Source organism: Palaemon carinicauda, chromosome 13, assembly GCF_036898095.1.
Source record: "Palaemon carinicauda isolate YSFRI2023 chromosome 13, ASM3689809v2, whole genome shotgun sequence".
NCBI classification, from domain to species: Eukaryota; Metazoa; Arthropoda; class Malacostraca; order Decapoda; family Palaemonidae; genus Palaemon; species Palaemon carinicauda.
In genome coordinates this window covers 12,542,051-12,558,959 of record NC_090737.1, presented here as the reverse complement: position 1 = coordinate 12,558,959, position 16,909 = coordinate 12,542,051, and positions in this window count along the sequence as shown.

The window sequence follows — 16,909 nt, the reverse complement described above, 5'->3', positions numbered from 1 at the left end:
TTCCTTTTTCTGTCCATCTTCCATAGTCCAACTACTTGATCGTTCCAACTGAGGCAGTACTTTATCTTATAATGTAGACATGTACCACTACATCAAAGGATATTTCCTCCTAAAAACAAAGTTCCTTTTTCTGTCCATCTTCCATAGTCCAACTACTTGATCGTTCCAACTGAGGCAGTACTTTATCTTATAATGTAGACATGTACCACTACATCAAAGGATATTTCCTCCTAAAAACAAAGTTCCTTTTTCTGTCCATCTTCCATAGTCCAACTACTTGATCGTTCCAACTGAGGCAGTACTTTATCTTATAATGTAGACATGTACCACTACATCAAAGGATATTTCCTCCTCAAAACAAAGTTCCTTTTTCTGTCCATCTTCCATAGTCCAACTACTTGATCGTTCCAACTGAGGCAGTACTTTATCTTATAATGTAGACATGTACCACTACATCAAAGGATATTTCCTCCTCAAAACAAAGTTCCTTTTTCTGTCCATCTTCCATAGTCCAACTACTTGATCGTTCCAACTGAGGCAGTACTTTATCTTATAATGTAGACATGTACCACTACATCAAAGGATATTTCCTCCTCAAAACAAAGTTCCTTTTTCTGTCCATCTTCCATAGTCCAACTACTTGATCGTTCCAACTGAGGCAGTACTTTATCTTATAATGTAGACATGTACCACTACATCAAAGGATATTTCCTCCTCAAAACAAAGTTCCTTTTTCTGTCCATCTTCCATAGTCCAACTACTTGATCGTTCCAACTGAGGCAGTACTTTATCTTATAATGTAGACATGTACCACTACATCAAAGGATATTTCCTCCTAAAAACAAAGTTCCTTTTTCTGTCCATCTTCCATAGTCCAACTACTTGATCGTTCCAACTGAGGCAGTACTTTATCTTATAATGTAGACATGTACCACTACATCAAAGGATATTTCCTCCTCAAAACAAAGTTCCTTTTTCTGTCCATCTTCCATAGTCCAACTACTTGATCGTTCCAACTGAGGCAGTACTTTATCTTATAATGTAGACATGTACCACTACATCAAAGGATATTTCCTCCTCAAAACAAATGTCCTTTTTCTGTCCATCTTCCATAGTCCAAATACTTGATCGTTCCAACTGAGACAGGACTTTATCCTATAATGTAGGCCTGTACCACTACATCAAAGCATATTTACTCCTAAAAACAAAGTTCCTTTTTCTGTCCATCTTCCATAGTCCAACTACTTGATCGTTCCAACTGAGGCAGTACTTTATCCTATAATGTAGGCATGTACCACTACATCAAAGGATATTTACTCCTAAAAACAAAGTTCCCTTTTCTCTCCATCTTCCATAGTCCAACTACTTGATCGTTCCAACTGAGGCAGTACTTTATCCTATAATGTAGGCATGTACCACTACATCAAAGGATATTTACTCCTAAAAACAAAGTTCCTTTTTCTGTCCATCTTCCATAGTCCAACTACTTGATCGTTCCAACTGAGGCAGTACTTTATCCTATAATGTAGACATGTACCACTACATCAAAGGATATTTACTCCTAAAAACAAAGTTCCTTTTTCTGTCCATCTTCCATAGTCCAACTACTTGATCGTTCCAACTGAGGCAGTACTTTATCCTATAATGTAGACATGTACCACTACATCAAAGGATATTTCCTCCTCAAAACAAAGGTCCTTTTTCTGTCCATCTTCCATAGTCCAAATACTTGATCGTTCCAACTGAGACAGGACTTTATCCTATAATGTAGGCCTGTACCACTACATCAAAGCATATTTACTCCTAAAAACAAAGGTCCTTTTTCTGTCCATCTTCCATAGTCCAACTACTTGATCGTTCCAACTGAGACAGGACTTTATCCTATAATGTAGGCCTGTACCACTACATCAAAGCATATTTACTCCTAAAAACAAAGTTCCTTTTTCTGTCCATCTTCCATAGTCCAACTACTTGATCGTTCCAACTGAGGCAGTACTTTATCCTATAATGTAGGCATGTACCACTACATCAAAGGATATTTACTCCTAAAAACAAAGTTCCTTTTTCTGTCCATCTTCCATAGTCCAACTACTTGATCGTTCCAACTGAGGCAGTACTTTATCCTATAATGTAGACATGTACCACTACATCAAAGGATATTTACTCCTAAAAACAAAGTTCCTTTTTCTGTCCATCTTCCATAGTCCAACTACTTGATCGTTCCAACTGAGGCAGTACTTTATCCTATAATGTAGACATGTACCACTACATCAAAGGATATTTCCTCCTCAAAACAAAGGTCCTTTTTCTGTCCATCTTCCATAGTCCAAATACTTGATCGTTCCAACTGAGACAGGACTTTATCCTATAATGTAGGCCTGTACCACTACATCAAAGCATATTTACTCCTAAAAACAAAGTTCCTTTTTCTGTCCATCTTCCATAGTCCAACTACTTGATCGTTCCAACTGAGGCAGTACTTTATCCTATAATGTAGGCATGTACCACTACATCAAAGGATATTTACTCCTAAAAACAAAGTTCCTTTTTCTGTCCATCTTCCATAGTCCAACTACTTGATCGTTCCAACTGAGGCAGTACTTTATCCTATAATGTAGGCATGTACCACTACATCAAAGGATATTTCCTCCTCAAAACAAAGGTCCTTTTTCTGTCCATCTTCCATAGTCCAAATACTTGATCGTTCCAACTGAGACAGGACTTTATCCTATAATGTAGGCCTGTACCACTACATCAAAGCATATTTACTCCTAAAAACAAAGTTCCTTTTTCTGTCCATCTTCCATAGTCCAACTACTTGATCGTTCCAACTGAGGCAGTACTTTATCCTATAATGTAGGCATGTACCACTACATCAAAGGATATTTACTCCTAAAAACAAAGTTCCTTTTTCTGTCCATCTTCCATAGTCCAACTACTTGATCGTTCCAACTGAGGCAGTACTTTATCCTATAATGTAGGCATGTACCACTACATCAAAGGATATTTACTCCTAAAAACAAAGTTCCTTTTTCTGTCCATCTTCCATAGTCCAACTACTTGATCGTTCCAACTGAGGCAGTACTTTATCCTATAATGTAGACATGTACCACTACATCAAAGGATATTTCCTCCTCAAAACAAAGGTCCTTTTTCTGTCCATCTTCCATAGTCCAAATACTTGATCGTTCCAACTGAGACAGGACTTTATCCTATAATGTAGGCATGTACCACTACATCAAAGGATATTTACTCTTAAAAACAAAGTTCCTTTTTCTGTCCATCTTCCATAGTCCAACTACTTGATCGTTCCAACTGAGGCAGTACTTTATCCTATAATGTAGGCATGTACCACTACATCAAAGGATATTTCCTCCTCAAAATAAAGTTCCTTTTTCTGTCCATCTTCCATAGTCCAAATACTTGATCGTTCCAACTGAGACAGTACTTTATCCTATAATGTAGGCATGTACCACTACATCAAAGGATATTTCCTCATCAAAATAAAGTTCCTTTTTCTGTCCATCTTCCATAGTCTAAATACTTGATCGTTCCAACTGAGACAGGACTTTATCCTTTAATGTAGGCATGTACCACTACATCAAAGAATATTTCCTCCTCAAAATAAATTCCTTTTTCTGTCCATCTTCCATAGTCCAACTACTTGATCGTTCCAACTGAGACAGGACTTTATCCTATAATGTAGGCATGTACCACTACATCAAAGGATATTTCCTCCTCAAAATAAAGTTCCTTTTTCTGTCCATCTTCCATAGTCTAAATACTTGATCGTTCCAACTGAGGCAGTACTTTATCCTATAATGTAGGCCTGTACCACTACATCAAAGGATTACTCCTAAAAACAAAATTCCTTTTTCTGTCCATCTTCCATAGTCCAACTACTTGATCGTTCCAACTGAGGCATTACTTTATTCTATAATGTAGGCATGTACCACTACATCAAAGGATATTTCCTCCTCAAAACAAAGTTCCTTTTTCTGTCCATCTTCCATAGTGCAAATACTTGATCCTCCCAACTGAGGCAGTACTTTATCCTATAATGTAGGCATGTACCACTACATCAAAGGATATTTCCTCCTCAAAACAAAGTTCCTTTTTCTGTCCATCTTCCATAGTCCAACTACTTGATCGTTCCAACTGAGGCAGTACTTTATCCTATAATGTAGGCATGTACCACTACATCAAAGGATATTTTCTCCTCAAAACAAAGTTCCCTTTTCTCTCCATCTTCCATAGTCCAACTACTTGATCGTTCCAACTGAGGCAGTACTTTATCCTATAATGTAGGCATGTACCACTACATCAAAGGATATTTCCTCCTCAAAAGAAAGTTCCTTTTTCTGTCCATCTTCCATAGTCCAACTACTTGATCGTTCCAACTGAGGCAGTACTTTATCCTATAATGTAGGCATGTACCACTACATCAAAGGATATTTCCTCCTCAAAACAAAGGTCCTTTTTCTGTCCATCTTCCATAGTCCAACTACTTGGTCGTTCCAACTGAGGCAGTACTTTATCCTATAATGTAGGCATGTACCACTACATCAAAGGATATTTCCTCCTCAAAACAAAGTTCCTTTTTCTGTCCATCTTCCTTAGTCCAACTACTTGATCGTTCCAACTGAGGCAGTACTTTATCCTATAATGTAGGCATGTACCACTACATCAAAGGATATTTCCTCCTCAAAACAAAGTTCCTTTTTCTGTCCATCTTCCATAGTGCAAATACTTGATCGTTCCATCTGAGACAGTACTTTATCCTATAATGTAGGCATGTATCACTACATCAAAGGATATTTCCTCCTCAAATCAAAGTTCCTTTTTCTGTCCATCTTCCATAGTGCAAATACTTGATCGTACCATCTGAGACAGTACTTTATCCTATATTGTAGGCATGTACCACTACATCAAAGGATATTTACTCCTAAAAACAAAGTTCCTTTTTCTGTCCATCTTCCATAGTGCAAATACTTGATCGTTCCATCTGAGACAGTACTTTATCCTATAATGTAGGCATGTACCACTACATCAAAGGATATTTCCTCCTCAAAACCAAGTTCCTTTTTCTGTCCATCTTCCTTAGTCCAACTACTTGATCGTTCCAACTGAGGCAGTACTTTATCCTATAATGTAGGCATGTACCACTACATCAAAGGATATTTCCTCCTCAAAACAAAGTTCCTTTTTCTGTCCATCTTCCATAGTCCAACTACTTGATCGTTCCAACTGAGGCAGTACTTTATCCTATAATGTAGGCATGTACCACTACATCAAAGGATATTTCCTCCTCAAAACAAAGTTCCTTTTTCTGTCCATCTTCCATAGTGCAAATACTTGATCGTTCCATCTGAGACAGTACTTTATCCTATAATGTAGGCATGTACCACTACATCAAAGGATATTTCCTCCTCAAAACCAAGTTCCTTTTTCTGTCCATCTTCCTTAGTCCAACTACTTGATCGTTCCAACTGAGGCAGTACTTTATCCTATAATGTAGGCATGTACCACTACATCAAAGGATATTTCCTCCTCAAAACAAAGTTCCTTTTTCTGTCCATCTTCCATAGTGCAAATACTTGATCGTTCCATCTGAGACAGTACTTTATCCTATAATGTAGGCATGTACCACTACATCAAAAGATATTTCCTCCTCAAAACAAAGTTCCTTTTTTTGTCCAACTTCCTTAGTCCAACTACTTGATCGTTCCAACTGAGGCAGTACTTTATCCTATAATGTAGGCATGTACCACTACATCAAAGGATATTTACTCTTAAAAACAAAGTTCCTTTTTCTGTCCATCTTGCATAGTCCAACTACTTGATCGTTCCATCTGAGACAGTACTTTATTCTATAATGTAGGCATGTACCACTACATCAAAGGATATTTCCTCCTCAAAACAAAGTTCCTTTTTCTGTCCATCTTCCATAGTCCAACTACTTGATCGTTCCAACTGAGACAGTACTTTATCCTATAATGTAGGCATGTACCACTACATCAAAGGATATTTCCTCCTCAAAACAAAGTTCCTTTTTCTGTCCATCTTCCATAGTCCAACTACTTGATCGTTCCAACTGAGACAGTACTTTATCCTATAATGTAGGCATGTACCACTACATCAAAGGATATTTCCTCCTCAAATCAAAGTTCCTTTTTCTGTCCATCTTCCATAGTCCAAATACTTGATCATTCCATCTGAGACAGTACTTTATCCTATAATGTAGGCATGTACCACTACATCAAAGGATATTTCCTCCTCAAAACAAAGTTCCTTTTTCTGTCCATCTTCCATTGTCCAAATCCTTGATTGTTCCAACTGAGACAGTACTTTATCCTATAATATAGGCATGTACTACTACATCAAAGGATATTTCCTCCTCAAAATAAAGTTCCTTTTTCTGTCCATCTTCCATAGTCTAAATACTTGATCGTTCTAACTGAGACAGTACTTTATCCTATAATGTAGGCATGTACCACTACATCAAAGGATATTTCCTCCTCAAAATAAAGTTCCTTTTTCTGTCCATCTTCCATAGTCTAAATACTTGATCGTTCCAACTGAGACAGTACTTTATCCTATAATGTAGGCATGTACTACTACATCAAAGGATATTCCCTCCTCAAAATAAAGTTCCTTTTTCTGTCCATCTTCCATAGTCCAAATCCTTGATTGTTCCAACTGAGACAGTACTTTATCCTATAATGTAGGCATGTACCACTACATCAAAGGATATTTCCTCCTCAAAACAAAGTTCCTTTTTCTGTCCATCTTCCATAGTCCAAATCCTTGATTGTTCCAACTGAGACAGTACTTCATCCTATAATGTAGGCATGTACTACTACATCAAAGGATATTTCCTCCTCAAAACAAAGTTCCTTTTTCTGTCCATCTTCCATAGTCTAAATACTTGATCGTTCCAACTGAGACAGTACTTTATCCTATAATGTAGGCATGTACCACTACATCAAAGGATATTTCCTCCTCAAAACAAAATTTCTTTTTCTGTCCATCTTCCATAGTTCAAATCCTTGATCGTTCCAACTGAGATAGTACTTTATCCTATAATGTAGGCTTGTACCTATACATCAAAGGATATTTCCTCCTCAAAATAAAGTTCCTTTTTCTGTCCATCTTCCATAGTCTAAATACTTGATCGTTCCAACTGAGACAGTACTTTATCCTATAATGTAGGCATGTACCACTACATCAAAGGATATTTCCTCCTCAAAACAAAATTCCTTTTTCTGTCCATCTTCTGTAGTCCATAGTTTTTTTTTTTGGTTTTTGTATTTATTTTAGGTTTTTTTTTTTTGCTGTTTTTCTTCCTCCTCTTGCTGCTGTTCCTTTTCTTTCTTTTTTCTATTTGATTTTGTATTTTGTTTTAGGTTTTTTGTTTTTTTCTGCTGCTTTTCTTCCTCCTCCTCTTCCTCCTCTTGCTGCTGCTCCTTTTTCTTCTTTTTTTTTTTTAGCTGCTTCTCCTCCTCCTTTTCCCTCTTCTCTTGCTGCTGCTCCTTTTTTTCTTTCTTTTTTTTGTTATTTAGTTTTTTTTTTTTTTCTGCTTCTCCTCCTCTTTTTCTTCCTTCTCTTACTGCTTCTCCTTTATTTTCTTTTTTTTTTTAATTTTTTTTATTTATTTTAGTTTTTTTTTTTTTGCTGCTTCTCCTCCTCATTCTCTTCCTCTTCTTGCTGCTGCTCCTTTCTTTCCGTTTTTTTATTTTTGTAATTTTTAAGTTATTTTTTTTTTTTTTTGCTTCTTCTCCTCCCTCTCTTCCTGTTCTTGCTGCTGCTCCTTTTTTTTATTTTTTTTTTATTTTCGTATTTTTTTAGCTTTTTTTTTTTTTTGCTGCTTCTCCTCCTTCTCTTCCTCTTCTTGCTGCTGCTCCTTTTTTTTTTTTTTTTTTATTTTTGTATTTATTTTAGTTTTTTTTTTTGCTGCTTCTCCTCCTCCTTCTCTTCCTCCTCTTGCTGCTGCTCCTTTTTTTTATTTTTTTTTTTTATTTTTGTATTACTTTTAGGTTTTTTTTTTTGCTGCTTCTCCCCCTCCTTCTCTTCCTCTTCTTGCTGCTGCTCCTTTTTTTTTTTATTTTTATATTTTTTTAGTTTTTTTTTCTGCTTCTCTTCCTCCTTCTCTTCCTCCTCTTGCTGCTGCTCCTTTTTTTTGTAATTTTTTTTTTTTTTAGGTTTTTTGTTTTTTTTGTGCTGCTTCTCCTCCTCCTTCTCTTCCTCCTCTTGCTGCTGCTCCTTTTTTTTTTAGTTTTGTATTTATTTTAGTTTTTTTTTTTTTGGCTGCTTCTCCTCCTCCTTCTCTTCCTCCTCTTGCTGCTGCTCCTTTTTTTTTTTTTGGTTTTTGTATTCAAGCCGAATAGTTTCAGGTGTCCTTTCCAATGAAACTGATGTCCTGAACTTGTCCAGAATGGGTGAAGCACAAAACTTAACAAAAAGATTATTCCTTTCCAAACAAAACTAAACAGAAAAAAAAAATCCTTTTCAAATAAAATCAAACAAAACTTGTATTCCCTTTTTCCTATTTATATTTTTTTTTTTGTGGCGATATTATAATCAACTTTTTTTATATTTTTTTATTTTTTTGGTAGCGATATTATAATCACCATTTTTTTTTATTTTTGTTTTTTTCTGTTGGCGATATTATAATCACCATTTTTTTTTTTTTGGTGGCGATATTATAATCACCTTTTTTTATATTTTTAATTTTTTTTTTGGTGGCGATATTATAATCACCATTTTTTGATTTTTGTTTTTTTTTTGTTGGCGATATTATAATCACCATTTTTTTTTTTTTTTTTTTTTTTTGTGGCGATATTATAACCACCATTTTTTTGTTTTTGGTTTTTTTTGGTGGCGATATTATAATCACCATTTTTTTGTTTTTTGTTTTTTTTGGTAGCGATATTATAATCACCATTTTTTTTTTTTTTTTTTTGGTGGCGATATTATAATCACCATTTTTTTATTTTTTGTTTTTTTTGGTGGCGATATTATAATCACCATTTTTTTGTTTTTTGTTTTTTTTTGGTGGCGATATTATAATCACCATTTTTTTGTTTTTTTAATTTTTTTTGGTGGCGATATTATAATCACCATTTTTTTTTTTTTTTTGGTGGCGATATTACAATCACCATTTTTTCTTTTTTGTTTTTTTTTTGGTGGCGATATTATAATCACCATTTTTTTGTTTTTGGTTTTTTTTTTGGTGGCGATATTATAATCACCATTTTTTTGTTTTTTGTTTTTTTTGGTAGCGATATTATAATCACCATTTTTTTGTTTTTTGTTTTTTTTTTGGTGGCGATATTATAATCACCATTTTTTTGTTTTTTGTTTTTTTTGGTGGCGATATTATAATCACCATTTTTTTGTTTTTTGTTTTTTTTTGGTGGCGATATTATAATCACCATTTTTTTTTTGTGGCGATATTATAATCACCATTTTTTCTTTTTTGTTTTTTTTTGGTTGCGATATTATAATCACCATTTTTTTGTTTTTGGTTTTTTTTGGTGGCGATATTATAATCACCATTTTTTCTTTTTTGTTTTTTTTTGGTGGCGATATTATAATCACCATTTTTTTTGTTTTTTGTTTTTTTTTGGTGGCGATATTATAATCACCATTTTTTGTTTTTTTGTTTTTTTTGGTAGCGATATTATAATCACCATTTTTTTGTTTTTTGTTTTTTTTGGGTGGCGATATTATAATCACCATTTTTTTGTTTTTTTGTTTTTTTGGTGGCGATATTATAATCACCATTTTTTTTTTTTTTTTGTTTATTTTGTTGGCGATATTATAATCACCATTTTTTTGTTTTTTGTTTATTTTGGTGGCGATATTATAATCACCATTTTTTTGTTTTTTGTTTTTTTTGGTGGCGATATTATAATCACCATTTTTTTGTTTTTTGGTTTTTTTGGTGGCGATATTATAATCACCATTTTTTGTTTTTTATTTTTTTTGGTGGCGATATTATGATCACCATTTTTTTGTTTTTTACTTTTTTTGGTGGCGATATTATAATCACCATTTTTTTGTTTTTTATTTTTTTTGGTGGCGATATTATAATCACCATTTTTTTGTTTTTTATTTTTTTTGGTGGCAATATTATAATCACCATTTTTTTGTTTTTTGTTTTTTTTTGTGGCGATATTATAATCGCCATTTTTTTTGTTTTTTGTTTTTTTTGGTGGCGATATTATAATCACCATTTCTTCTTTTTTGTTTTGTTTTTTTGTGGCGATATAATCACCATTTTTTTGTTTTTTGTTTATTTTGGTGGCGATATTATAATCACCATTTTTTCTTTTTTGTTTTTTTTGTGGCGATATTATAATCACCATTTTGTTGTTTTTTGTTTATTTTGGTGGCGATATTATAATCACCATTTTTTTGTTTTTTGTTTATTTTGGTGGCGATATTATAATCACCATTTTTTTGTTTTTTGTTTATTTTGGTGGCGATATTATAATCACCATTTTTTTGTTTTTTTTTGGTGGCGATATTATAATCACCATTTTTTTTTTTTTTTTTTTTTTTGGTGGCGATATTATAATCACCATTTTTTTGTTTTTTATTTTTTTTGGTGGCGATATTATAATCACCATTTTTTTGTTTTTTATTTTTTTTGGTGGCGATATTATAATCACCATTTTTTTGTTTTTTATTTTTTTTGGTGGCAATATTATAATCACCATTTTTTTGTTTTTTGTTTTTTTTGGTGGCGATATTATAATCACCATTTTTTTGTTTTTTGTTTATTTTGGTGGCGATATTATAATCACCATTTTTTCTTTTTTGTTTTTTTTGTGGCGATATTATAATCACCATTTTTTTGTTTTTTGTTTATTTTGGTGGCGATATTATAATCACCATTTTTTTGTTTTTTGTTTATTTTGGTGGCGATATTATAATCACCATTTTTTTGTTTTTTTTTGGTGGCGATATTATAATCACCATTTTTTTTTTTTTTTTTGGTGGCGATATTATAATCACCATTTTTATTTTTTGTTTTTTTTTGGTGGCGATATTATAACCACCATTTTTTTGTTTTTTTTTTGGTGGCGATATTATAATCACCATTTTTTTGTTTTTTGTTTTTTTTTGGTGGCGATATTATAATCACCATTTTTTTGTTTTTTGTTTTTTTTGGTGGCGATATTATAATCACCATTTTTTTTTTTTTTTTTTGGGGTGGCGATATTATAATCACCATTTTTTTGTTTTTTATTTTTTTGGGTGGCGATATTATAATCACCATTTTTTTTTTGTTTTTTTTGGTGGCGATATTATAATCACCATTTTTTTTTGATGGCGATATTATAATCACCATTTTTTTGTTTTTTGTTTTTTTTTGGTGGCGATATTATAATCACCATTTTTTTGTTTTTTGTTTTTTTTGGTGGCGATATTATAATCACCATTTTTTTGTTTTTTATTTTTTTTGGTGGCGATATTATAATAACCATTTTTTTGGTTTTTATTTTTTTTGGTGGCGATATTATAATCACCATTTTAATTTATTTTTTTTTTTTTGTGGCGATATTATAATCACCATTTTTTTTTTTTTATATTTTTTGGTGGCGATATTATAATCACCATTTTTTTGTTTTTTATTTTTTTTGGTGGCGATATTATAATCACCATTTTTTTGTTTTTTTATTTTTTTTGGTGGCCATATTATAATCACCATTTTTTTGTTTTTTATTTTTTTTTGGTGGCGATATTATAATCACCATTTTTATTTTTTATTTTTTTGGTGGCGATATTATAATCACCATTTTTTTGTTTTTTATTTTTTTTGGTGGCGATATTATAATCACCATTTTTTTGTTTTTTGTTTTTTTTGGTGGCGATATTATAATCACCATTTTGTTGTTTTTTATTTTTTTTGGTGGCGATATTATAATCACCATTTTTTTTTTTTTTTTTTTTTGGTGGCAATATTATAATCACCATTTTTCATATTTTTTATTTTTTTTGGTGGCGATATTATAATCACCATTTTTTTTTTTTTTTTGGTGGCGATATTATAATCACCATTTTTTTGTTTATTGTTTTTTTTGCTGCTTCTCCTCCTCCTTCTCTTCCTCCTCTGTATGCTGCCTTTTTTTCATTTTTTTTAAAAATTTTTAGTATATCCATTTTTTTTTTTTTTGCTGCATCTGTTCCTGGTGTTTCTCACGACCCCCAGCTGTTGGCAGATTCTGCTCTCTCATAACTGATGCTGTTAGCTACTATCAATTGTAGCTGCTAATTACTGCTGCTGCTAGCTGCAGTCTCTGCTATTGCTAGCTGTTGTATGCTGCAACGTTGCTTTCGGCTACTAGCTGCTGCTATTTGCTACTGCAAGCTGCTGTTGCTAGTGCTGCTGCTTGCTGCTGCTACTGCTGCTCTTGCTTGCGGCTGCTGCTGCTGCTTACTGCTGCTTTTGCAGATTGCTGCTGCTGCTGCTTTTGCTAGCTGCAGCTGCTGCTACCTTTGGTAGCTGCTGCTGCTTTTGCTAGCTGCTGCTGCTGCTGCTTACTGCTGTAGCTGCTGCTTGCTTCTGCTGCAGCCGCTCGCTACTGCAACTGTTGCTGCTGCAAGCTGCTGCTGCTAGCACATGCTGCTTGCTGTTGCTCCTAGCTGCTGCTAGCTGCTTCTGCTAACGTTTGCTGCATACTGCTGCTAACTTCAGCTGCGACTGCTGCTAGCTACTGCTAACCGTTGCTTTCCCATTGCTGCTGGTTCTGCTACTGCTGCTAACTTTTGCTAGCTGTTACTATCTTCTGCTCCTGCTATTTGATGCTCCACAGCTGCGAGCTCCTAAAAATTTGGACTGATGAAGGACTACCTCCAAAAGATGTAGCTTCTCTTCCCAGCCAAAGATGTCTTGGTTCAACCTCCAAGAACTAGTCTGCATACTAGAAGAATCCCAGCTTCATCCCTCTGCATAGCCAGTCTTCTAGATTATGCCCCCAGAATACAGCAAATACAGCAGTAGTCAATCATGACTGATGACAGCATTCAAAATCTATGGGAGCACCATGAAGGTTTTATGATAATCTATGCCATACTGTGTAGATGACTAAATGAAGGAGAGAAGCATATTAAAGCCTATTTCAGTGTTATGGGCTTTGAACTTACGGGTTTTTACGCCGCGCCAGAGGTAGCCCCTTTTTACCAAAATAGGTCTCGGCCAACTTCCCTCACTCCAGCTAGCCAAGTACAGCAAAAGTCAATTGGACTGCTGCTCCAGTGCTGCTAAATAATGCTACTGCTCCACTGTTGCTGCTGCTGCTGCTGCTACTGCTGCTAGCAGCTTCTGTTACTGCTGCTATTTTCTAAATATTATTTAAGGTGCTGCTGTTCACCAAACCATAAATGCCACCTTCAAAAAGTTGATGCAGCTTCTTTCCCCCAGCAAAATGGTTTTGGCCCAACCTCCAAGAACTAGTCTGCATACTAGAAGAATCCCAGCTTCATCCTTCTGCAGAGCCGGTCTTCTAGATTATTCCCCCAGAACCACCCGAAGGTTGGTATCCGAAAGAATAGATCTAGATATCCGACCATTTGTACACTTGACAAAGGTCCTGTACACCCCATCAAGGTACATAGCATACTAAACTCAGCCAGGTTTCTTCCCTCTGCAGAGCCATCCTTTTCAGTTAGTCCAAGCACCATTTCAGCTGAGGGGTTTAGCCATAATCCATTGAGGTGGGCAGTTATTCTAAACATCCTGAATTTTTTTTTCTAAGTAGTGAACTTAAACTACTTTTTCACAAAAAAATATCCACTTTTTTTTTAATTTTCCATTTTGTATTTTTTTTTAGATTTTTTTTAGCATTTTATTTTTTTTCAGTTTTTTCTGTTTTTGTTTTATGGGGCTTTTAATTTTTTCTACAGTTTCTATTACATCTTCCTCCTCTTCCTCTTTTCTTATTTGCGGTCTTCCTTTCTGATTTTTGTGACGACGACTTCAAAGGACTTCTGTCCATATCCTCTTTACCGGACAACACACTGTAGTAATTATGAACAGGAACTTCATATATATCAGAATCCAATCTCTCTTCTTCCTCTGAGAACTCTTCATTACTGCTCTGCTCCTTTGAGAGATTGCTATTTTTTCTTTCTGCCTTTGAGAGCTGTCTTTTCCTATCCTCTCTCTTTGAGAGTTTTTTATTACTCCTCTTTTTATTTGAGAGCTTTCCATTATTTCTCTCTTTCTTTAATAGCTCTCTGTTATTCATCACTTCCTTAGACACTTCACCATTACTGCTCTCTTCCTTAGACACTTCACTATTACTGCTTTCTTCCTTAGACACTTCACTATTACTGCTTTCTTCCTTAGACACTTTGCCATTACTGATCTCTTCCTTTGAGAGCTTTCTTTTTCTCCTCTTTTTCTTTGGGAGTTTTTTATCACTTCTCACTGCCTTTGAATCGTCTTCAGACCGATGTTCTTCAAGAGTAAGAACTTTTTCTTCTTCCTCCTTCTCTTCCTCTACATCCTTTTCTTCTCCTCTTTGAGGAAGAACGGGCTCAGTTAGCTGTTCTTCCACTGGAAGATCGATTTCATCTTCCAGTTCATCCTCGACCTCTTGTTCAGCAGGGAGATCGATCTCTTCTTCCAGTTCATCCTCGACCTCTTGTTCAGCAGGGAGATCGATTTCATCTTCCAGTTCATCCTCGACCTCTTGTTCAGCAGGGAGATCGATCTCTTCTTCCAGTTCATCCTCGACCTCTTGTTCAGCAGGGAGATCGATCTCATCTTCCAGTTCATCCTCGACCTCTTGTTCAGCAGGGAGATCGATCTCATCTTCCAGTTCATCCTCGACCTCTTGTTCAGCAGGGAGATCGATCTCATCTTCCAGTTCATCCTCGACCTCTTGTTCAGCAGGGAGATCGATCTCATCTTCCAGTTCATCTTCGACCTCCTGTTCAGCAGGGAGATCGATCTCTTCTTCCAGTTCATCCTCGACCTCTTGTTCAGCAGGGAGATCGATCTCATCTTCCAGTTCATCCTCGACCTCTTTTTCAGCAGGGAGATCGATCTCTTCTTCCAGTTCATTCTCGACCTCTTGTTCAGCAGGGAGATCGATCTCATCTTCCAGTTCATCCTCGACCTCTTGTTCAGCAGGGAGATCGATCTCATCTTCCAGTTCATCCTCGACCTCTTGTTCAGCAGGGAGATCGATCTCATCTTCCAGTTCATCCTCGACCTCTTGTTCAGCAGGGAGATCGATCTCATCTTCCAGTTCATCCTCGACCTCTTGTTCAGCAGGGAGATCGATCTCATCTTCCAGTTCATCCTCGACCTCCTGTTCAGCAGGGAGATCGATCTCTTCTTCCAGTTCATCCTCGACCTCCTGTTCAGCAGGGAGATCTATCTCGTCTTCCAGTTCATCCTCGACCTCTTGTTCCGCAGGAAGATCGACTTCATCTTCCAGTTCATCCTCGACCTCTTGTTCCGCAGGAAGATCGACTTCATCTTCCAGTTCATCCTCGACCTCTTGTTCAGCAGGAAGATCGAATTCCTGGAAAGCTACTTCAGCTGGAAGAAATTCACCATCTTCCAGCTCTTCGGGGAACGCTCCTTCAGCTGGAAGATATTCACTATCTTCCTGTGTAGTTTCTCGGATTTCCTGGAGAAGATTCTGCAAAAGCTCTTCATCTCTCACAGTCTCTCCTCCTTTTCCGTTTCTTCCACACAGGTACCTGAAAAAGAAAAATACTCCGACGGCAGCAGTGCCAAAGGCAGCTGTGCCCAAGAGGAAGGCCATCTTCGGCCAAAGGACATGTTGGTCGACCAAACGGAGAATCTCATCCTTCTCCGCTGCTTCGCCGCCGACAATGTCCCTCGCCAGGCCCACCAGAGTTCCGTCGCAGGGTGACAGGTTTGGTTCCTCGTACCTGACCAGGTTCGATAAACCGATGTACCCAAGGGCAGAATGCAGGCGCCGCCACATCCCGTTTTGGGTCCTGTAATCCTGCAGATTCTGACGCGCCGCGTCGCACAAGTCCAGCTCTTCCTCCAGAGCTGATCTCCATTGCCATCCTCCGTTAAGGAGAATTTTTACTGCTTTCTTCATTGCCTCCATTTCAAAATTTACGCCAAATGCTTTGAATACTTGATAAACCATATTTATGATTACCGAAACCTTTCCTGAATTTAGCTTTATTTAAAAAAAAAAGCAAGTTGAGGACTGAGAGAGAGAGAGAGAGAGAGAGAGAGAGAGAGAGAGAGACAGAGAGAGAGAGAGAGAGAATACAGCAAATTCTCTTATGGCTTCAACTGTAGTCCAAATGTCTCCAGGTATGAAGGTGAGAGAGAGAGAGAGAGAGAGAGAGAGAGACAATAGTGGATAATAACTTTCTTATATACATACATACATACATACATACATACATACATACATACATACATACATAAACGAATAGAACGACCGAGAATCCAGAAGATAAAGAAATACCGAAAGGAATTAAGAAAACCGTAACAAAAGGAAAGATTTATTCATAGTTTTCTTTCTGGGCGAATCGTAACATTTATCAGCTAAGACGCTTCTGAGGCAAATCTAACCCTCTGAAGACCGTTCTGGAAGCGTTCTTATTTCATCTTCATTCATTCCCAGAATGTAATGTTCGCCTTCCTAATGAATTTCCTTTGTATTCGTGTTAACAATTATGGGAATAATCGAAAGATTTAAGAATTCCAACTCTCTCTCTCTCTCTCTCTCTCTCTCTCTCTCTCTCTCTCTCTCTCTCTCTCTCTCTCTCTCTCTCTCTCTCTGGTAGGAATCTTCAAAATGTCTTCATAAGCGGAAAACAGGAGAAATTTTACGCTGATGACGATTTTGTTGTTTTTTTTCATGGTTTTTATTCCTTAATTCTTCGTTCGTTT